The 24,528-nt window shown below is 47.4% G+C and overlaps 1 pseudogene; it reads right to left on the reverse strand.

The window, feature by feature from the left end:
* Positions 1–24,528, reverse strand: part of LOC146870373 (putative E3 ubiquitin-protein ligase MARCHF10) — a 422,534-nt pseudogene that overhangs the window by 144,602 nt on the left and 253,404 nt on the right.

Here is a 24,528-nt window from a genome sequence, read left to right on the forward strand (position 1 = left end):
TTTTGTTAGCCTTGTGATTCTGCTGTCTTCACTGTTGCCCGCTTTTCTATTCTGCTTGAGTCATCAACCTTAGTTAACTCCCTCTGTACTGAGCCAGAGCAATGTATGAGCTCAGAAAGGCCTGTAGCTGCTAGAATGCCCTGTTTGAGAATGTAACTGTCTTTCATATCCTACTGATGTAATCAGTTCTGTCTCCCCTCCCACTTTGCTGACTAAGTGATGTTAATCTGCCCATGTTAGTCGATAGCTAGGCCTGTACCTTCTATTTGTAACTACATGCTTACTCTGCAACTAACTGTGTATAAAAGGCCCATGGTCTCTGTATTCCATGTACTACCTCCTAAAGCGCCTGAGGGTGTTGTATTGATGTAGTCTCACTCATGAGTGATTAACAAACTTGTTCTTTGAATTCCAGCTTCAGTGCCAATCTCTTCTTTGTTGGTTTAAGGACCCGTGGATAAACTGAAGGGTGTACCCTGCACCGGTGTGCCCCTAAAAAGGGCACATTTCCACATCTGCTGTGTCTGACGACTTAGTAGGTCCGCAGTCTGATTGTGTTCTCCTGGAAGATGTTCTGCTAGAAGATATATCTTTTGTGGGATGGCCCATCTCCATATGCTTTGCGCTAGTTGAGAAAGCTGCAAAGAATGTGTTCCTCCTTGTTTCTGTATATAATACATTGATGTCATATTGTCCGTGCGGACAAGGACAGTTTTGTTGATGAGATGTATTTGGAATGATTTCAATGCTAGAAATATTGCCAGTAATTCGAGTTGATTGATGTGGAGCACTTTTTGTTGAGTGGTCCACCTGCCCTGAATTGTGTGGTTTAGGAGATGGGCTCCCCAGCCTGTGAGTGATGCGTCCGCTGTTAGCACTATTTGTGGAACTGGGTCTAGGAACGGCCGCCCTTTAAAAAGGTTTTGTGCGTTCCACCACTGCAGAGAGCGATGTGTGCGGCTGTCCACCAACACCAGATCTGAAAGATGACCTTGAGCCTGGTTCCACTGACGTGTTAAGCATTCCTGTAAAGAGCGCATCTTAAGTCTTGCATGAGGTACTATGAAGATGCAAGAGGCCATCATTCCTATGAGCTGCATAAACACTCGAGCTGGTAGTGAGTGTTGAGGTTGAAATTTTGTGATGAGGGTTTGCATACTTGCTATCCTGGCTGGATTGGGGTATGCAAGAGCTTTGGAAGTGTCTATTGTGGCCCCTAGATACTGATGTATGTAGGAGGGCTGGAGATGTGATTTGGTGAGGTTTATTGTGAACCCCAAGTCGTGGAGCAGCTGAATTGTTTGGAGAGTGTGGTGAACACACTGACTGTATGACTTGACTTTTAACTTTTATCAGCAGTCGTCCAGGTCTGGAAACACATGAATTTGTTGTCTCCGCAAGGGTGCGGCTACTACCGCGAGACACTTTGTGAAGACTCTGGGTGCTGTGGTTACTCCGAATGGGAGGACCTTGAACTGATAGTTTTGTCCGTCCACTGTAAACCTTACATATTTCCTGTGAGCAGGGTGTATAGGAATATGGCAATAGGCGTCCTTGAGATCTAAAGAGGCAAGGAAGTCGCCTTGTTGAAGCAGTGGAAGGACCTGTTGAAGGGTGATCATGTGAAAGTGATCTGACTGTATGTAGATATTGAGAGGTCTGAGGTCCATTATTGGTCTGAGAGTATCTTCCTTTTTGGGGATAAGAAAGTAAAGGGAGTAAACACCTGTCCCTTGATGCTGGAGTGGAATTGGTTCTATTGCGTGCTTTTGAAGCAGTGAGAGAACTTCCTGTTTGAGGGGCATTAGATGTTCCGTGGACATTGGACGTTGTTTGGGCGGTATGTTGGGGCGAGTTGCGGTAAGTTCCACGCAGTAACCATACTGGATAATTTGTCTTACCCACCTGTCTGTAGTGATGGAGTTCCAGACAGGTAGGAACTGTGAGAGGAATGGTCTGGAGGGAGCGGTCTGGAGGGAGCAGAGGGAAGTCATTGTTTGGTAGTGGGGGAGGTTCGATTGTTGTTAGCTCGGCCTCTCCCTTTGTTATTATTTCCCCAATACCCACCTCTAAAATATCCCTTGTTGGGGGATGTTTGTGTGGGGCATTTGTAGGAGGAGGAAGTAGTGTTTGTACTGATGTTTTTTGGATGCGCCCCTACAAAAGGAGCGTCAAAAGGAACCTTGTGTTGTTTGAGACTGTAATGCTCCCATAGATTTTGCAATGTCTGTATCCTTTTTCTTTTTTCTAAAAGCTGTGTCTACAACTGGGCCAAACAGGTGTTCTTGATCGAACGGCTGATTTAAGATAGTTGTTTACACTTCTTGTTTAAAACCAGAAATGCGCAACCTTGCATGTCTGCGTAGTAAGATACTGGTGTTGACAGATCTAGATGCGGTGTCTGCTGCATCGAGTGCACATTTGATGGATGCATTTGTAATTAACTTGCCCTCCTGGACCAGATCATTGGCTTTGGCCTTGTATTGGTCAGGCAAATGTTGAATTAGGTCCTCAAGCTCATCGTAGTGAGCCCTGTCATATCTGGCAAGTAGTGCTTGTGCATTAGCTATCCTCCAGTGATTAACTGCTTGGGAGGCAACTCATTTGCCTGATGCGTCTAGCAGTTTAGACTTTTTGTCTGGAGGTGGAGCATCACCAGAGGTTTGTGAATTAGCATGTTTTCTTGCATTGGACACTACCAGAGAATCTAAAGGGAGTTGTCCTTTAATTTAGGTGGGATCGTTGGGGGCAGGTTTATATTTTTTATCAATGCGAGGATTGAGAATACTGGTCCTGACAGGGTCTTTAAAGACGTCTGGTGCATGTTTAATGACACCTTTGAGCATGGCTGGGCAATGTATGTATTGTCTTTTGTGACTGGGCAAAAGTATCTAACAGGAAGTCTTCCATGGGGTCTGAATGTAGTTGTACGTCATGATATTGCGCGGCCCTATTAATAAGCTGACTAAACCCTATGTTGTCATCTGGGGGAGATGGTCTTGTTGGGTATGCATCTGGATCAGGAAGGTCTGGAGTATCTGAAGGATCCTTATAATCTGCCCATGTATCCTGTGGTATAGCAGTACGGTCATCAGGGTCATGTAAAGGGTCATTATGGTGTCCACCCCCATCCCCTAGGTCATCGTCATCCTGTGGTGGTAAGGGTGAGCATGGAGAGAGTCTAGGAGAGTGTATGGGAGACTTTGTAGGAGACAAAGGCTTAGTAGGAAGAACAGGAGACTAGGGTCTTAGGGGTGAAGTTGCAAAGTCTCTTTTCTTCACTGGCACCTCAGGCACCTCGGGAGAGTGTGAGGTATCCAATTTCCTCTTCTTTGTTGGGAGACTAACAACATGGCCTGTTTTAGGGTCCACATGCAAAGTCTTTTGTTTCGGATCGATAGGATCTGGTTGAAACAGTTCTTCCTGGTTGTTGTCTCCTTTCAGTGCCGATTTTTTCAGTTCCGAACGTGGTTTCGATTTGTGCTCTGGAGGCGTAGGAGGGGTTTTATGCTCCTTCGGCTTCGATGTCGAGTCGGAAATCTTTTTCGGATCCGAACAGACCCCGAAAACCTTCGGATCCGAAAGGCCATATGGTCTTTCGGTGCCGAAGAGCTCGATGCTGAGGCTTTTTTGGACGTAACGGGAGTAGGATGTATTCCCGATTTCGGTACCGACGGTGTTTTTTGCGGAACTGATATGCGGCTTGCTTGGTCCCGAGCTGCCGGAAGGCTTTTCCTTTGTCTTCCTAGCCGTGCCTGGTGGCGGGGCTTCTGAAGTTTTCTTTCGGTCACAACTAAGGCCTTCAGGCAAAGTTTTGACCTGATCCTTCTTTTTTTCGGGTAGGGGCAGGGGCATTTGTACTCGCTCGTTGACCCGGAGTGATGTGGTCATCGGAGTCGAAGTCATTAGCTTCGGAAACGATGTCGAGCTCCTCCGAATACTCTGCCTCTGGAACGTCGGGCCTTCATCGAAAATGTCATCTGGCACCGGTGCAGCCTGTTGAGCCATAATGTGTCTTTGTGCCCGGCTATCACGGATCGTCTTTTTGGATCGAAAAGAGGTGCAGGCTTGGCAATCCTTTTCCTCGTGTTCTGGCGAGAGGCAAAGGTTGCAGACCTTGTGGTGGTCACTGTGTGGAAATTTAGCTCCACACTGGGGGCATTTTTTAAAAGGAGTCCTTTCCATTAGCCATAGGCCCGAATGGCGCAGATAGGCCCAGCCGCCCGCGTCGATGACCGGAATCGAGGATTTGAGAGCTAGCTCATCAAAGGGCATGCGAACGAAAACATTACCGTCGAGTGGAGATGGTTTGTGCGTCGAAAAGGTTTGGAAACACGGTACCGAACCGGAGCACCGAAAGTCACATCCGAACCCGATGGCGGAAAAAAAACAATCTGAAGATGGAGTCGATGCCCATGCGCACTATCGTCCAAGGGAGGAGTCACCTATCTCGTGACTACAAAGACTTCTTCCAAGACATCAACAAACTGCAATCATCCGAGCCCAACACCAGATGGCGATCTATGCACAAGTATGTATTCTGCAGCTCATATGCCTTGAACGCTGTATTATCGTACATTCATTTTACATAAATCCCAAGACCTTAGCCAAACCATTTCTTCATCTTTAAGAGTGAGTGCTGTGTCTGCTTTAACTATTAATGGGTATTCTGCTGGGAACCAAGGGGAGCTGCACTTTACAACTGTTTCTTTCCCATGTAATTGTAGAGCAAACATGCAGCACAATCTGCAATCCTTATCATGATGTGATTCTTTAGGAATTTTCATTGCAGCCCATTCTACAGAAGTAAAAACTACTGGGATGTCAAGAAGTATCTTATACCTATGTCAGTGTCAAGTCCATATCTCTCTTAACATAAAGATTTCATCGAATACACTTCCTGTCATCTACGTTTTATTAAGAATATTTCAGAGGATGAATGTAAGACTTTTGCTCTAGATTGTGGGGTAGTCAGTGGCTACTAGGCATTATAGCAACACAAAAAGATGATAGACGGAATGTGGAACATTGGTAAACACTCACAGATCTGGGGTAAATCCATTGTGTTTTTGCTCATTGTCACCCTAGTTTGGACCCAGCTATATGAAAATCGGTCTTGACCCTACTCCCCATGGGAACATTCCAGCCCGAACTGCCAGGCCACGTCCTCCCTGGACCAGAAAACAAACATGCAATAGGAACAGTTTATGCTAAAAATAGCTGAGTCTTGTCACAGGGCGCAATCTACTTGACCATGTATCTTTTAACATGTGTCCTACAATCATTCTTGTATGATTGCTGTGACTACAATGGTGCACCAAATTCATTAAGATCAAATGGTGTCATGTTTGGTGCCTTGGCTTCCTCACCTGATGTTATCCTTGCCTTCAGCCATTTTGTTAGACACTCCTTGTGCACATACTGAAGACTGCCTCCACATCGGCACGGCTCAAGCAGAGGGTTGTCTGCTGTCCCCCCAGAAATGAGACAAATCCGGCACAGATCCCCTTCCTCTTTGGAGTCTTCTTCCAGCAGGCTAAATGAATTACATAATGCATTAAATATTATTCAGAGCTCCTAGGACCCATGTAAACAAGTCTGCCACAGTTGTTAAATAATAAAGACCCAACAGGAGGGCATTGACACTCAGAATGAGATAAACCCTTCGCTCTACATCAATTACAGGTCAATGGAAGAGATGGTAAGTCTGTCTAGGCAATGACCCAGGTAGGATCATTGCATCTTCCACCCATATATTTGACAAGTTCCCACGGTCTGATTTTAGACGTATTAGCCACGTATTACACAGCATTATTGGAGACAAAAAATCAAATGTGCTATGAGAAAACTGAAATAAAAATGCAAGGAGAAACAACGTCATTGCTACTACAAATAACTTTAAAAAGCTTTATAAAACCATAACCATATGCTATTTATTGGATCAGATTACTTATTTTTAGAGTATTGATAGAGAGTTGCCCACATCAAGTTCAAAGCGCACTACTTATTTTATTTGATAGCAATCTTTATCTGAGGTTTTCTTCATTTAAAATGACTTAAAAGCTTGTGAATTGAAAGTTTGGCTGACAACTGAGTCCAGCAATCGGCCTTTCTGCCGCATATGTGGTGCTTAAGGTCCAACAGGGACATCAGGCGAGAGTCAATGGCTGAGGGAGATGAAGCAGCAGGGAAATTGTGTTGCAGAAGGAGGATTAATGAATCCCTTGACGAGGGTAATAAGTAAAGGATGCGAACAAGTGAATTGATAAGGCTTGGAAACAAGTGCATACTAAGAACCCGCAACCTGGCTGCAATTGTGAGGTCAATAAGCAGCCTTTTGAAGCAGTCTTTGGGCTTGATCAATGAGAAACTCTATCTCTGGTTCTCTCAACCCAGAACAAAAGGGAGAGCTTGACCTTGAGGTAATGCTTATTGTGGAGGACCTAGGCTAAAAAAAGAGGGGTGCACCGAGACCGCACCAGAACAATGGACAGGAGAAGGTTGTAATAACACAAACATCTTCAGTACCTCATAACTGTCTGCAGAACAGGCACAAGGATGACGCCTTCCAAAGAAACGTGCAGGGGTATTGAATATTATTTGCAACTTGCCCATAAATTGAACACAAACTCAATAGCCCGGGATGGAGTCTACAAAAAAAGTTCCAGATTTGATAAAAGAAGATTTAAAGTCCAGCCTGCTGAAGCCATGGAATGGAAGAATGATTTCAAACACGGGCTGTTTAAGAGAATTTTTAAAGAAACTCACAACCTTGCAGTAGAAGGTGGATCAAATTGATAACCTTGTAGCGGGAAACAGCGTTTACAACGCTGCTATTACCATGCAGGTAGGTAACAACGCGGTCGTTACAACGACCGCATTGTTACCACGCGTGGATTTACATCGCAAGTCGTTTCTATGACTTGCGCTAGGTGGCGTGCAACATCAGGGAATGTGTTGGGTTTTAAATCCAACACATTCCCTGCTGTTGGGCTAACTGGAGTAGGAATAGTAATTTATACTATTCCTAAGTCCAGCGCGTCACCTAGCGCAAGTCGTAGAAACGACTTGCGATGTAAAGCCACGCATGGTAACACCGTGGTCGTTGTAACGACCGGGTTGTAACCTACTGCGTGGTAATAGCACGCGTAGTAACATGCTATATTCCCTTGTAGCACAGAGGGAGAACTCACAATAAGGGACTAATTTACAAACAACCGACTCACACATGAAGTTGGGATCTAGGAAGCACAGGTATACATGTTACAATTGAAATTAAAAGACAACATCAGAATTGTCAGCTCAAGCGAGGAGAAGGGATTTCACATTTCTTCTTATGTTTAAAGTGTTTTTGGCCACATACTGAGACTGAATCAGTGGCAGCTGGTGGATTTTGAAAGTGGTGGGACGAAAAATGTTGTACCCTAATATTATGAGCAAGCGAGCGAGCCCGAACTGCAAAAGTAGGGTGCGGGGGGGGGGGGGATTCCCCCGCAAGAAATTTTTGAAAAATGGATTCAATTTGTGGGTTTTATACCACATATTTACTGCAAATTGTTGACAAAAGGGGGGTCCAAATATAGCATTTTGAAGCACAAGTGTGAAGAAAACATTAGAATCAAATCAAAAATGTGCCCAATCCTCAAACTGGTCTGCTTGCAAAATGACCCCCAAGCCCAGCACATACAACCAACGGAAACAGGCCCTCTAAGTGTTTCTCACCAGTAACACATCTCTGAACCACCTATGTTTTCATTGTATATAATAATGAAAATGCTGCAGTTTGTTCTTATTTATCTTATGCAACTTACAACCATTGACAAAGCCTATAGTCCTGGCTGGTTGTAGGTTTAATATCACTCGTATTATGTATCTGGAGGCAATGACAGAAGAAGCACAATACCAGTGGGGCAGCACACTATGCTAAGTACAGATTTTTAGCTTAACAGTTTTAAGCCACGCTCATAATTACATCGGCTGCCCCTACGAGAGACCCCCCCCCCCCAGTTTTGTCATCCCACTTAAAGCCCTGCACACACAGAAGTGTGTGTGTGTTTATTTTGTACATGGAGGGAGGCATGGTAGAAACGAAACGAAAGGCCGCGCATGGTTTGAGGTGGGCAGGGTTTGGGGACCCCACTATCTGGCACCCCTGTGCCCTGTGGCGTGATGGCTACCGGGACTGCGCCTGCCGGAACAACCGGTAATGGCTCAGGCAATGATTCTCCCAAAGGTACCACCCTCACTGGCATTGTCGGGGCCGGGGCACTCAAAGGGACTCCCCCCCCCCCAGCGGGACCACCCCTGACGGCCCAGGAACCTCCCCATCCTTGGGATGTGATACCGGAGCCGTGGTTTTAACCTTAGTCCCATTCTTTCTGGGCTTAACCCACTTAGGCATGGGCTCCAATTCACCTCTGGGCTTGGGGGGTACTATGGTGCGCTTAGGCCTTTCTAACGTCCCCTCCTGACCCTCAACCTGAGGTCTGCCAGGTTTTGCCCCAATCTATCTACCTTTTTCAATCTCTTGTCCATGGTAGCCATCTTTCTCATCATCGTTTCCATCAAACATTCCATGCGAGAGCGCTTGTCGCCCCGCTTCATTTTTCCTGACATTGTCACTTCCTTCCCTGCTGTTTTGACCCTTGTACTAGCACCGCGTCTACAATGCTAGGCCTATTTACCTTATATGTCTAAAGTTACACACCGCTATTAGTACTATGACCGCCCCAGCATATTGCACTGTACCTGGATTCAATAATCACTTGTGCGCGCTGCACCCCCTGCAGTACCCGCTGCAATCTCAAATGTCTTTAGCCAACAATAAGCATATCTAGTAACAATGATCTGTATCGGTGTCTGTCACCATTTGTTCTGCTACCTGTTAAAACGTCCCCAAGAAGAAAAAAACATCAGCATTTACACACTCCACCCACAGTCACTAAAAAGGGGGCTAACAGTGCAGAAACATTGGGAATTGAACACTCAATAATGAAAATAGCAAAGCGATCTTCACAGTCACAGATATATTCTACTTTGAAAAAACGTGCCCTTTAAAACACGTGCCGAACGCTTTTCCTCGCTTGTTGTAACGTTCTATCATACCAGGAACAATAGTACTGTGTACATGCTCATTGCAATTAACACTGTGTGAATTTAAGCATTTAGTAGGTCCTCAGCAGAGCAACGTTGGGAATTGGACACTTAACCATGAGAGGACGAGTACTCATTGCAATTAACACTGCCTCCCCCTTTAAGAATTTAGTAAGGAGTTCCAGCAATTCAGTAATTTCTCAGCAGAGGAACTGAACACTTAACCATGAGAGGACGAGTCTCAGAATCTAACCATTAACATACAGGGACTCCCTTAGGCAGCACACGATATTTTCACTCGCACGCCCCAGTCAGCATTCACCGCTACCGATGCGCCCCCCCACGCTGGGGATTACGCGCTTGCAACAATCTCCTGCAAAGACCCGAGGAAGCTGCCGGTCACTTCCTGATTACCACACGCGCTTTCACAAACGTGCGGGTGAGCGCTTACCACCACACCGCACGAGTACCTGCTTGGATGCCTCTCGACCTGCCGACTCACTTCTCCTTTCCGCGATCGCAGTTCCTCCTCACGGCCTCGCAATCCTGATGCCAGGCCCCTTCGTATTAACCGCTAGTCCCGTTTCCACGACGCGATCTCCGGACGCGTGCTTGATCGACGATCCTCCACGACACGATCCTTCTCCAGGCGGGTGCTCGACAATCCAAGACACCGACAAATGCTACCTGAAAAAGGAATAAATAAATATTAAATTACGACCCCCTAGCGAGGTCGCACTACAGGCTGGGGAGCGCGGAGGGCAAAGAGGAAGATTCGACCGTGTGTCTTGTTTTCGCCTGTCAGATTCAATCTGACAGCGGTGAGTTTTTGGATACCGAGGTGATAGCCTCATTACTCCACACTCATTTTGAGTTTTTTAGTCGCTGTTTCGGTTGTCTTATTGATGTGTGACGCTTTGTCACAGTTGAGGTTGGATCACAAGGTCAGGGCTCTGCTCCCTAGCCTTTTATTGGCAAGTACTCGCCCCCCAGCCGGGGGGGGGAGGCTGGCAACATGCATGACCTGGAAGTGATTCTTTCACCTCCGGGTCACGACCCAGCCTGCCAATGAGAGAGGAGGCGCGCATGTCGCGTCACTGCTGTGCGTGACAGGCCTGCCTCCTTCAGTCGTCAGAGGCCGGCAGGACCGCCATATTATCGGCGGGTCCGAAGCCGGCCCCACCTTTTCTAGTTAATCTCTGACTACTTGAGAGAGACGCATATAAAGCAGAGATGATGTCATCAAATCAGTGCGTTCGGCATACAACCCTGGCAGGATTACACTAAACAAGGTTGATTTTACTCTAGACCTATCAAGTTGTCTACCAGGTCAAACAAGGAAGCAGGTGCCTCTCGAATTTGCAAAAGCCCACTACAGCAGAACGCCATTGGCTTTCCGACGACAACAACGAATTAACAGCACTGCACTCGACTGACCTCAGTACTGACTAGAGGCAGCTTGCAAAATTGCCCTTACCCTCCGGTCATTTAGTGACCTTCAGTAACCACGCAGGGGGTCCAGACCGAAAAGGAACCCAGTGTCACAGCATCACCAGGAAGGGAGTTCGAGGAGCTATAATGGAAAAGCTACCGGTCGTAATAAAGCATATAATATACTGTATCGATTCTCAAAGAGCAACCATACTCTGCAACTAGAAGTCTATCTAAATTATAGTTTTTTTTCCTGCAGAGTTTATATTTTGAGAGACATTTTCATAAACTGTAATGATAAAACTTTGAGCTAGGCGCCACAGAGTATGAGCCAAGAGGTCTCGTGCCAATGATATAGGCTGTACCGACTTCAGATAAGCAGTAGTGTTAACCAGGCTCAGTAGCATCGCCATAGGGAGGCTACCAAAGAATTAGGTTCAAGTCTTTAACACCAGGGAGCGGAGCATGGTAATGGCGAGTCAGCTGGCGGTGTTTGTTACCTTGAACGTCACAGCCTCCTGGTCCTGAGAGAAAACGACTAACCCAGCTTCCCTTACTGGCCTTCACAGTTAGTCGGCAGAAAGCCACAGTGACGCAGCAATCATACCACGGGCCACAAGGAGAGCTATGTGTCTCTATGCCATCAAGAAAACAAGCACTGTCAACGCCAACCCGTCTGCCTTGACAATCAGTCTTCTGGCTTTCTCAATGCTTGTATGCCATTTTTTTAAATAAAACGTTGGCGAGCTGTCGGACCCTTGCTAATACTAAAGAGAAAGATTGGAAAAAAGCAAGAAGTTGTTTTGGTCACAAAAAGCACGTATTGCCATAGTACACCATGGCCAGTCGTGCGGGGGTTGGGGGAGGGTTTAAAATAGAAAGAAAAGAAAACTTACCTGACTGGGTCCGCGCCGCCTCTGCTGCTCCTGGGCCGGGGTCCCTCGTTCACGTTCTCAACAGGAACAGGCATGCTGCAGCTCCCTCTCCTCCTGTAAGCCAATCACAACGCTGCAATGGCAGTGTTGTGATTGGTGCGGAGTCCCGGACGGCGCCCTGCCAGGGCATTTTCTCTATGTAGGCTGTATACAGGGCCGACCAAACAGTCAGGGCACACAGAGTGGAGCAAGCAACTCCTCCCCGATGCCCCCAACCAGGCAAACGCTCCCACCAGCCCCCAACCAGGCATACCCCTGCAGTCTGCTTTCTCGCAGTGCGGGAAGCAGAAAATAAAATGGTATTTAAAAATAAATACCATTTTATTTTCTTCTTCTCGCACTGCGAGAAAGCAGTGGGGATGCGCTCCAATACCCTAATGGAGCGGCCGCCACTGGAGTGAATGATTGTGAATGGTGGGAGTGGAGATAGCTCACAGGGTTGGGCTAAAAAAAGATGTCCCAGTGATGAGGCCTAGAGATATTCTAGTAAAGTTATCATTCTACCCACAAAAATAAGCGATTTTGAGATAAGCAAGAAAGCTCTCCTCAGTGAGTCAGGGAAATGGCAAACTGATTTTGCTGCAGAACCTTGCCGAGTTGACTCGAAATGACAAAGACTTAAGCCTCTCACTAAATCCCTTAACAAAGACAACATATGAATCTGATGGTCATTCTAGAGTAAAGTGACCTTTCACTTTAGCAATGGGATGCATAATTTCCAAACAACTGACAAAGGCTTCAAGGTGCTGGCAAGCAGATATCATCCCAGGAAATTGTGATCAACTGAAGTTCTAGATTGAGAGACAAAGATGGTAGATCACAACTCAGAGATCACAGACAGCAACATTTTCTACATGAAAAGGAAGATCAAGGGAGAAAGATGGCAAATTACAGTGTTGTTGATTCCTTTGGTAAGTGAACTTGGATGATGGCTACTTACCTATCATTCAACAGCAAAAACAGAACCATCCCCTTATCGGTTATATCAGTCATGCTGACATTACTGGGAAATATATGTTTGAGCTAGACCGGAAGCATAAGCCTGGCTTAACCCACAATACCACCAGTGGAAGTTGAGCCAAATTAGGTCTGATTCGGACCCTAATCTGAGTTTGTATTTCAATATTGCAATCTGAATATTTGCTACTGCAGTTTATTGCCGGGGAGAGGGTTTAAGAAACCGGGAGGGTGGGTAGGAACATAGGCATGGGAAGATGGGGAATAGAATTCCACACATATTACACCTCCCTGGAGGGAGATTTTTAGAGCAAGTTGCAATATTGTGCATCGTTCCAATTAATGACACTGGACTTAGGTGCCTTACTAAAAGGAAGAGCAAGAATTTTCTGGCATCTCAAATTAAGAAATCATAGCACTATAGGAAACCGACCTGCGGAAGGGCGATTCAGGTAGAGTTCTATAAAAGCTGTATAGCATTCAGATTCACTGAACTGCCTCTTCAAAGACTTGTGGGGTGGCAGTTTTACTCTGCGGAGTCCTTTATTTAGTTATGATGGAGATGTGAGGAAAAGTATAAGGTATCAGACTCCTGACAGATTCAGTGGTATGTTTTATAAAACCTTCTCTTTTAAACTGTTTCTGAATTTCTGAGAGATATTTAATTCTTTTCCGGTGCCCAGGCGGATAACTCCTCTATCTCCTCATCTATGGAAGCCGGGGAAAGATCTTTTGAACTGTTCATCTCAGAGATTGACAACTCTACTAACTATGGTTGTAAAGATTTACATGTAGGGTACGGCACTGTAACTCACCTCCTTTTTTATGTTCCTTCCTCCTTGGTAGACCTGGCACCATTGGTGTGGGTCTCCCTTCCATTTTTCGCTGTTTTCTCCTCTGTTTTTGCTGGTAATAGATGCTCTAGCCGCTGTGCCACTGCCATTCAGTGCCACAGCGCGAATGCTCCCTGTGTAAAGATGACATGAGAATTGGTATATCCATGATTGGCTTATTTGGTTTGCCTGTTAGTCCCTAGTAGCGTGGCCTGTGTGTGCCCAGGGCTGGTAAACCAAATGCTGCTGGAGGCCTGCAGCGCTGGTTTGTGCCACCCACAGAAGCAGCTTGTAAAGTGTGTCTCAGACCTGCCACTGCAGTGTCTGTGTGCAGTCTAGAACTGCCATCTTGACTGTGAAGTGCACCCACTTCCCAGCCCCTGAACCTTCCCTTGGCATCATGTAAGCCACCCCTATGGTAGGGTGCATTGTATGTGTAAGGTAGGACATGCTCTGATGTGTGTAGCATGTCCTGGTAGTGAATTGCACCCAATTTCGTTTTTTACTACTGTAAGGCTACCTGTTCTCCATAGGCCAGAATGGGAGGTTTGGCTATTACATTCTATAGTCCTAACTGACCCAAAGAACATGGTAGAAAAAAGAATTTAGTATGTCTGAGCTCAGAATATTAAAATGCATCTTTTAGTACAGTTTGTTTTTATATTTTGTGTTAGAAAATACCACTTTTAGAAAGTAGATATTTTCTTGCCTAAGCCTTCCAGTGTGCTCTGCTGTTATTTGTATTGGCTGTCTGGTTTTGGAGGGACAGGGCAGGCTGAGTCAGACCTGGGTTGAATAGAGAGATCTGCATTGGAGTATGGGGACGGGTAGCTCCTGGACCTGAATAGGGCTGTGCCTGGCAAGGTGAATGCTGGCTCCACCTCCCACTGTGCGTCTGATGGCAGAGCCCCTATTTCCGAAAGGAAAGATGCAGCCTGGTTAACAAAGTGCTCCAGGGCTGGGCAGAACTGGTTCTGGATGGGTTCAGTGACTTGTGACTCTTTAGAACAAAGACTTTTGGGGTATAAATATCTTTTCTGAAACCCCTACAATTTGTATTGCTCCTGGACAACAAGAAGAACCTCTGTCTGTGTAACTGAAGGAATCTGCAGTAGAGGACTGTCCTTGTGCTTGTGTGCTGTTTCTTGTGCTGTTACTACTGGACTTGGAAGAAGAGGAAAAGGACTTTAAAGGAACTTTTATTTTTGCTACAGCAATCACCCAAGGGCTAGAAGAGAGCTAGCCTCCTGCTGGAGTCTCAGGCACATCAGACTCCACCACCAGCCTCCTGTTTCCTCCAGCGAGGATTTCTATCTGCAGGTAAGGCTCCTCTGAGTTCCAGGGCCTCTAGTTCTACTGTGGAGAAGAGAGTGCTGAAAATCGTCGCTAACGCCCGTTAGTGAGCCGCCGCAGCTGAAGAGCGTAAGGAAAATCATCGCGCTGCTGCCGCTGAGTGCTCACTACCGGAGATCATCGCATCGCCTGTCTGCGGGCTGCCAAAGGCTCGCTGACTTCAAGATTGTCGCATCACCTGTGTGCGGGCTGCCAAATGCTTGCTAACCCAAAGATTATCGCATTGCATGTTTGCGGGCCTCAAAGCGCTCGCTAACCAAAGATCATCGCATCGAGTTCATCGCTTCATGACATCGCAGTGCGGACGCCGAGCGTTCACCATTTTCACCGCGTCACATCAGGATCGTCGCTCCCTCGCGGATCGCCATTTCTTTTCATCGCAACAAGATCGCACACGCAACATGCTTGGCGCATCATCCTCCCTTCGCGGCAAGGATTTCATCGCATCGCCGGCTTAGCGTGTAGAAGTTTGTCACTTTGTCCTGTACACAAATCAGCGCATCATCCTCCCTTGCGGCAAGGATTTAACACATCGCTGGTTAGCGTAAGGAAAATCATCGCTACAACTCCTTAGCGACATTTTGGTTGCTTTGCTACAGAATCCAGGTATCTTTTGAGTAAAAGGGTCACAGAGACCACTGCCTTGAACTGAACTCCTCTTTGCACACTTTGAACTATTTTTTCAGCCTTTCAAGAGTAACCCTATTTTCTAGTATTGTGGATTTTTACTGTTATTGGTCTTGTGTTAAGTCTATATATAAAGATACTTAGTTTTTATAACTACTTGTGTGGGGTCCCTTTGTAGTGTTCTTCACTGTGTTACTGTGTATGGTCATAAATGCTTCACACACTGCCTCTGAGATAAGCCTAACTGCTCGTGCTACGTTACCACAGGGTTGAGCAGGGGTTATCAAAGGGTGTAGCCCGCTTACTCTGACTTAGCAAGAAGGGTCCCTACTTGGACAGTGGCCAGCCATTGCCAACTAGAGACCCCTATTTCCAACATTGGTGGTCAGCGGTGAGGATCTGGACTTGCATTTATGATCGCATACAGCAGTTATAGTGTACACTACCAGTGAGTGCAGACCATAACATAACCACGTATGTTTTTTGAGGTTTTTGATTCTATTTTTGATTATTATTGCCAGTTATTGCTACAATGGGCAAGCCCAGATCCAATGCCTCTGAGGATCTCTCCTGGGAAGAAGAGAAATTAGAAACCTACAATGCCAAGCAGCTCAAATATTTTTGCAAACGCTTCACAGTCCCTATCACAGGTCTCACTAGAAGGGAAGAGTATTACAAGGCGCTGAAGGCCTGGTTAGAAGCCAGGGATGCCCCTAGGAATATGGAAGAGCCTGTGGAGGGGGGAGAGAATGCAGGAGAGCAGCAGGATGAAGTGGTAGATTTGGTAGGAGATAAAGCAGTTTCCAGCCCGGGCACTAGTGTGTCCTCAAGGGGTCTGACTCCAGAAGAGATGGAGGACCGGGAGAGAGATAGGCGGCATAATATGGAGATGGCTAAGCTTAAAATGGATGGTGAGAGGGACCTAGAGAATAAGAAGATACAATGTGAAATGATGAAAGTGAAACTTGCGCATGAGAGAATTTTGAGGGAGTTGGAGATTAAAGCAAAGAGTATAGAGATCTCTCCCTCTGGTGGCAGCATACCAGTAGTGCATACTGAGAGTAGAGTGTATATACCTAAGGAGGTTATTAAGGATTTCCATAAAAGTGAAGATATTGGGCAATGGTTTGCCACTTATGAATTAGCTATGGTGTCCCACCGGGTCCCTGAGAAGGACTGGGGAGCGGGGTTGTGGGGACGCTTTGTGAGTGAGGGGAGGGATACCTTGTTGGACCTGCCTCCAGAAAGTAGGATGGTTTATACCCACATGAAAGAAGCTTTGATTACCCGCTATGGTTTGACCCCTGAGATGTATAGGCAGAGATTTAGAACCTGCAAGAAACTAGAGGGTACCACGTCGGTTGAATATGTGTCTTTTTTTTGCAGAGTAATGGAGCGCTGGGTAAAAGGTAGCAAAGTAGAAACTTTTGAGCAGCTTTATGATTTGATTGCATGGGAGCATTTATCTAGTAACTGTTTTCCTGAGCTACGCGAGCACCTGATCGATTGCAAGCTAACTAACCCTAGGAAGCTTGCTGAGGAGGCGGACCGCGGGGTGAGCACCCGGGTTCGCAAGGGTCCAGTGGGAGACTTCGCCAAAGGTGGGCAGGGTCCCCAGCAGAGAGGTGGGGGGACAGGGGTAAACCAAGGGAGTTCCACAGAGGGCCCCAAAGTAATTCCCAAGGGAACCAAGCAGTGGTGTCCCAGCCTCCCCAAGATAAGAAGCCAGTGCCCCCCACAGGTAGGCCTGTTCAGAGGGGGCCCCTTACTTGTTTTAAGTGTGGTCAAGTGGGCCACAGATACTTTGATCCACAGTGTCCTCAAAGGGATGCTCCTGCACCACCCCGCCAGCTTGCTAGTGTAGCCCTGGGAGGGGAGGAGATGGGTGCCCAAGGTGGGTGGGATCCCGTAGTATTGACCCTTGTCTCAATAGGAGACTGAGATGGTCCCTAAGTCTGCACTGCCTGATAACACTAAAAAGTACAGGCAGTGGGTGACCATCAATGGCAATAGAGTGGAGGCTCTAAGGGACATAGGAGCCAGTGTAACTGCTGTCAGCTCCCGGTTGGTGTCCAAAGAGCAGGTTATTCCCCATGCATTCTACCCAGTAGTGTCCGCAGACAACTCAGAGAGCCAATGTGAGGTGGCTCAGGTTCCCTTTGAGTGGGGGGGGGGTCTTAGGAACTCTTCAGGTGGCTGTGAGGCCCGCCATGCCTGTAGACTGTCTGTTGGGCAATGATTTAGAGAACTCCCCGTGGGCTACAGTGGAGAGGAAATCTCATTTGGAGATGTTGGGTCGGCCTGAGTGGGCATGTGCTACCACTCGGTCCATGGCAGCCGAAGAGGGTGTTGAGAAAGACCTGGAGCCTGAGAGTATGGCCCAGGTCCCTGCCTTAGAGAGAAGGGGCAGGGGGCACGGGAAGCCAGCCCCCTTGGTTCCCACGGCCCAGGAGGGAGCAGACCCTGAGGGGGATGCCCTGGAGCCTACCGGGGAGCAGAGTGCCAACCTGGGGGACCTGCCTGAGCTGACCCATTGGCAGCAGGAAGGAGGGCCCACAAGGGAGGAGTTTTGTGAGCAGCAAAGAGTTTGCCCTTCTCTTGAGGGTATGCGGCGACAGGCTGCAGCCCGGGCAGCAGGTGACATGTCTGGTTCACATCTCATTTATTGGGAGAACAGTCTCATGGATAGCGAGCCTAAGGCTGCTGAGCCGGGGTCAACCCATGTGCTGGTGGTCCCCGAGTGCTTCAGAGCCTTCCTACTGGGGTTGGCTCATGACATTCCATTGGCAGGACATCTGGGGCAGACCAAGACCTTTGAGAGGCTGGCAACCCACTTCTATTGGTCCCAGATGCGCAAGAGCTCAGATACTTATTGCAGAAACTGTTAGACTTGCCAGGCAAGTGAGAAGAGTGGGGGAAAGATCAAGGCCCCACTCCAGCCCTTTCCAGTTGTTAGTACCCCATTCGAGCGAGTGGGCATTGACATTGTGGGGCCTCTGGGCCCCAAGACAGCCATGGGCAACAGGTACATGCTGGTCTTGGTGGACCATGCCACCCAGTAACCTGAAGCCATCCCGCTCAGGACAGTGATGGCCTCCGTGGTGGGACGTGCACTGATGGGGCTCTTCTCCCGCGTGGGGTTCCCCAGAAAGGTGGTGTTTGACAGGGGGACCAACTTCATCTCCCAGTATATGAAGTCTCTGTGGAAGGAGTGTGGGGTAACTTATAAGTTCACCACTCCTTACCACCCCCAAGGTAACGGTCTGGTTGAAAGGTTCAACCGGACCTTGAAGGGCATGATCATGGGCCTAGAAGAGCCCCTGAGGCGTAAGTGGGACATCCTCTTGCCATGTTTGTTGTTTGCATACCGTGAGGTGCCACAGAAGTCCTTAGGGTTCAGTCCCTTTGAACTGCTTTATGGCCATCCGGTAAGAGGGCCTCTGAGTCTGGTCAAGGAAGGATGGGAGCAATCTCCCAGGAAACCTCCCCAAGATGTATTTAGCTACATGTTGGCCTTCAGGAACCAGACTTGGCATTTCAGAAAAATTGCTGAGGCAAATCTGGAAGCCAGCCAGGAGGAGATGAAACTTTGGCATGACCAGAATGCCACTCAGTTTCAACCTGGTCAGAAGGTTTGGGTACTGGCCCCAGTGGAGCGCAAAAGTCCAGTTACCTACTTGGTGGACTTTAAGTCTCCCAGGAACCCCCATCGGGTCCTGCATGTGAACCGCCTGAAGCCCCACTTTGAGAGGTCTGAAGTGGGCATGTTCCTTGCCACAGATGCTGGAATGGAGGAGGAGAGTGAGCCTCTTCCTGACATCCTGTATGCAGGAGAGAAGGATGGGTCAGTGGAGGGTGTGGTCCTCTCCACCACACTAACCCCTGAGCAGCAGAGAGATTGTCACCAGCTGTTGGGGCAATTTTCTGATTTGTTTTCCCTGGTGCCTGGTGTCACTGATTGGTGCGTCCATGAGGTAGACACCGGGGACAGTCCTCCTGTCAAGCACAAGGCTTACAGAGTGACTGACAGGGTCAGGGCCTACATTAAGGAGGAGGTCTCCAAAATGTTTGCCCTAGGGGTGATTGAGTCCTCTAGCAGCCCTTGGTCCAGTCCCGTGGTCTTGGTACCAAAAGCTGCAGCACCTGGTGACACTCCGGAACTTAGGTCCTTTGTGGACTACCGAGGTCTCAATTCGGTCACGAGGACCGACGCGCACCCCATCCCCAGAGCTGATGAGCTCATAGATCGGTTAGGGGCTGCCTGGTACTCAGCATGTTTGATCTAACGTCTGGGTACTGGCAGATCGCCTTAACTGATGGGGCAAAGGAGAGGTCAGCATTCTCCACACCAGATGGGCACTACCAGTTCCATGTGATGCCCTTTGGGATGAAGAATGCCCCGGCCACCTTTCAGAGGTTGGTCTACCAGGTGTTGGCTGAGCTGGAGGATTTCAGTGCCGCCTACCTGGATGACATTGCAGTGTTTAGTTCCTCCTGGGAGGACCTCTTGCACCACCTCTGGGAAGTGTTGATGGCGCTGCACAGAGCAGGCCTCACAATCAAGGCCAGTAAGTGCCAGATTGGGCAGGGTTCTGTGGTGTACTTGGGACACCAGGTGGGGAATGGCCAGGTGACACCCCTGCAGCCCAAGATTGAAACCATCCTGGCTTGGGAGCTGCCAAGGACCCAGGTGAGGGCCTTCTTAGGACTCACAGGTTACTACAGGAGGTTTGTCAAGGGGTATGGCAACATTGTTGCACCCTTGACTGAGCTGACTTCCAAGAAGCGGCCAAAGATTGTGAACTGGACTGACACCTCTCAGAAAGCTTTTGATGCCCTCAAGACTGCCATATGTACAGCACCCGTACTCCAGGCGCCCAATTTTGCTAAGGAATTTATTCTCCAGACAGGCGCTTCAGAGCATGGGGTGGGGGCTGTTCTGTCACAGATGAATGAGGAGGGACTAGACCAACCTGTAGCCTTCATCAGTAGGAGGCTACTTCCACGGGAACAGAGGTGGAGTGCAATTGAGCGTGAGGCATTTGCTGTGGTCTGGACACTGAAGAAGCTGAGACCATACCTGTTTGGGACTCACTTCCGGGTTCAGGCAGACCACAGGCCCCTCAGATGGTTGATGCAGATGAGGGGTGAGAATCCCAAGTTGTTGAAGTGGTCCATTTACCTACAGGGTATGGACTTCACGGTGGAACATCGCCCTGGTACAGAACACGCCAATGCTGATGGTCTGACAGATTTTTCCGCCTTAGTGATGAGAACTTCCAAGGGGATGGGTAGTTCTCCCCACATTTCAGCTGGAGGAGACGCGTGCTAGACCTGGCACCATTGGCGTGAGTCTCCCTTCCATTTTTCGCTGTTGTCTCCTCTGTTTTTGCTGGTAATAGATGCTCTAGGCGCTGTGCCACTGCCATTCAGTGCCACAGCGCAAATGCTCCCTGTGTAAAGATGACATGAGAATTGGTATATCCATGATTGGCTTATTTGGTTTGCCTGTTAGTCCCTAGTAGCGTGGCCTGTGTGTGCCCAGGGCTGGTAAACCAAATGCTGCTGGTGGGCCTGCAGCGCTGGTTTGCGCCACCCACAGAAGCAGATTGTAAAGTGTGTCTCAGACCTGCCACTGCAGTGTCTGTGTGCAGTCTAGAACTGCCATCATGGCTGTGAAGTGCACCCACTTCCCAGCCCCTGAACCTTCCCTTGGCATCATGTAAGCCACCCCTATGGTAGGGTGCATTGTATGTGTAAGGTATGACATGCTCTGATGTGTGTAGCATGTCCTGGTAGTGAATTACACCCAATTTCGTTTTTCACTACTGTAAGGCTACCTGTTCTCCATAGGCCAGAATGGGAGGTTTGGCCATTACATTCTATAGTCCTAACTGACCCAAAGAAGATGGTAGAAAAACGAATTTAGTATGCCTGGCTCAGAATATTAAAATACATATTTTAGTGAAGTTTATTTTGATATTCTGTGTTTGAAAATACCACTTTTAGAAAGAAGGTATTTTCTTGCCTAAGCCTTCCAGTGTGCTCTGCTGTTATGTGTATTGGCTGTCTGGTTTTGGAGGGACAGGGCAGGCTGAGTCAGACCTAGGTTGAATAGAGAGATCTGCATTGGAGTATGGGGAGGGGTAGCTCCTGGACCTGAATAGGGCTGTGCCTGGCAAGGTGAATGCTGGCTCCACCTCCCACTGTGCGTCTGATGGCAGAGCCCCTCTTTCTGAAAGGAAGGATGCAGCCTGGTAAACAAGATGCTCAAGGGCTGGGCAGAAGTGGTTCTGGCTGGGTTCAGTGACTTGTGACTCTTTAGAACAAAGACTTTTGGGGTATAAATATCTGTGCTGAAACCCCTACAATTTGTATTGCTACTGGATAACAAGAAGAACCTCTGTCCGTGTAACTGAAGGAATCTGCAGGAGAGGACTGTCCTTGTGCTTGTGTGCTGTTTCTTGGACTGGCCTGCAGTGGTTACTACTGGACTTGGAAGAAGAGGAAAAGGACTTTGAAGGAACTTTTATTTTAGCTACAGCAATCACCCAAAGGCTAGAAGAGAGCTAGCCTCCTGCTGGAGTTCAGGCACATCAGACTCCACCACCAGCCTCCTGTTTTCTCCCAGCGAGGATTTCTATCTGCAGGTGAGGCTCCTGTGAGTTCCAGGGCCTCTAGTTCTACTGTGGAGAAGAGAGTGCTGAAAATCGTCGCTAACGCCCGTTAACGAGCCGCCGCAGCTGAAGAGCATACGGAAAATCATCGCGCTGCTGCCGCGGAGTGCTCGCTCCCGGAGATCATCGCATCGCCTGTCTGCGGGCTGCCAAAGGCTCGCTGACTTCAAGATTGTCGCATCACCTGTGTGCGGGCTGCCAAATGCTCGCTAACCTAAAGATTATCGCATTGCATGTATGCGGGACCTCAAAGCGCTCGCTAACCAAAGATCATCGCATCAAGTTCATTGCTTCACGACATCGCAGCGCAGACGCTGAGCATTCGCCATGTTCATCGCATCAGGATCGTCGCTCCCTCGCGGGGCGCCATTTCTTTTCATCGCAACAAGATCGCACACGCAACAGGCTCGGCGCATCATCCTTTCTTCGCGGCAAGGATTTCATCGCATCGCCGGCTTAGCGTGTAGAAGTTTGTCACTTTGTCCTGCACACAAATCAGCGCATCATCCTCCCTTGCGGCAAGGATTCAACGCATCGCTGGTTAGCGTAAAGAAAATCATCGCTACAACTCCTTAGCGACATTTTGGTTGCTTTGCTACAGAATCCAGGTATCTTGTGAGTAAAAGGGTCGCAGAGACCACTGCCTTGAACTGAACTCCTCTTTGAACACTTTGAACTATTTTTGCAGCATTTCAAGAGTAACCCTATTTTCTAGTATTGTAGATTTTTACTGTTATTGGTCTTGTGTTAAGCCTATATATAAAGATACTTATTTTTTATAACTACTTGTGTGGTGTCCCTTTGTAGTGTTCTTCACTGTGTTACTGTGTATGGTCATATATGCTTCACACACTGCCTCTGAGATAAGCCTAACTGCTCGTGCTACGTTACCACAGGGTTGAGCAGGGGTTATCAAAGGGTGTAGCCCGCTTACTCTGACTTAGGAAGAAGGGTCCCTACTTGGACAGTGGCCAGCCATTGCCAACTAGAGACCCCTATTTCTAACATTGGTGGTCAGCGGTGAGGATCTGGACTTGCATTTATGATCGCATTCAGCAATTATAGTGTACACTACTAGTGAGTGCAGACTAGAGACCCCCATTTCAAACACTCCTGAACGTATTTTTCCTACTGCTTTGTATTTCACAAACCACTCCAAAGAGCATACAAAGAAAGCTGCATCAGGTGCAGATTTCTTGGAATACTTTTTGGAAGGTCATGTGACTTTCCTTGCAGGCTTGTTGTATTTCTGCTATATGAAGTTCTCCATAGTGGAGTTTTCCGCACAGGGGGAATAGGATCCCTTTGTGCTAACGCACATTTTTTTCTCTGAAAGGTAGAAATGCTTCCCCGTTTAGACAGCCCTTCCCTTACATCCCCAGAAAATTTTGGGGGTTATCAGTTCTCTTTCCTACCAGGGAAGGGTAGTTACAATAGACCAACATTTCTGACATTTCCAAGGTGGAAAGGGGATGGATCTAAGTATCGGAAGGCCAGATGTATATTCACAGTTCTTTATTACTTTATTTGGCAAAGATAGCCATAAAAGGTACCACAATAAAAACATACAATTTTAAATACCAATAATAAGAAAAGTGCGAATATAAAACCATACAAACACGGTAAAAAGCCTGATGAAGCTTACAATGGAAGTAGTGCCACTCTATAACAGCTCTCAATTCATAACCAATTATGGGAAGAATCACATATCTAATACATACGGGAACTTGAGCGTCCTCTACGACTACGCAGAATCCCGTTCCTACCCCTCGCCCATTGTAAATTATATTAACAATTCTTTCACAGACTCCAGTATTGCAATTAAAAATCTTCCTATTGCACATACAATATTTAAATATCTTATATTTATCAACAGATTAAGAGCTTGAGTCCTATTAATAATTATATACATAATAAAAAGGGGTTTTAAAAACATTTTCCGTTCATCTAGGAACCACAAACAGTCCAGCAAGATGTGTGGGCCACTGCAATTTACATTTAGTCCACATGTACACAAACCCAGTTCATTTCTCGTCTCAGTTTTTATCTTCCTATCTACAATACATGCTTTCAAGCCAACTCTAAATTTCAATATCACATTTCTAAGCTTAGGACTTGGCAAGGCCTCAATGTAGGGGAACATATGATCATTGCCCCATCCTTTTACCAGGAACTGAGTGGACGATTTGCTCTCCAGATAAAATAGATCTTCTTTTTGAGCCTTTTTGGCTATGATGGCCCATAGCTCCTGTTTGGGGATCTGCTGCCCTAATTTCCATTGATCTGATTCTAGTGATAGTTTAGCACAAATCTTGCCTAGCATATGTCTAACTTGGGATGCCCAGTTCAGTTCACTTTCCTCTATTTCTCGTTTACAAAGGTGTGATATTTTTAGGGTCCCTTCTCTACACAGTCTTTGCCAGAAATTGACTGTAGCTTGCAATCCCTGATAATTCCAGGCTGCAAGTTGACATTCTACTCTCACAGCCTGGATCATAGTTGATGCTGAAAGAGCAAGGAGCTGCTACACACATTTACCCTCCCCCAGATTCCAATCCAATTTACCGCCTAAAGATACAACCTCCACTCCGTATTGGAATTGTGGACCGGCCATTGTATTAA

This window comes from Triturus cristatus, chromosome 1_1, assembly GCF_964204655.1.
Source record: "Triturus cristatus chromosome 1_1, aTriCri1.1, whole genome shotgun sequence".
NCBI lineage: Eukaryota > Metazoa > Chordata > Amphibia > Caudata > Salamandridae > Triturus > Triturus cristatus.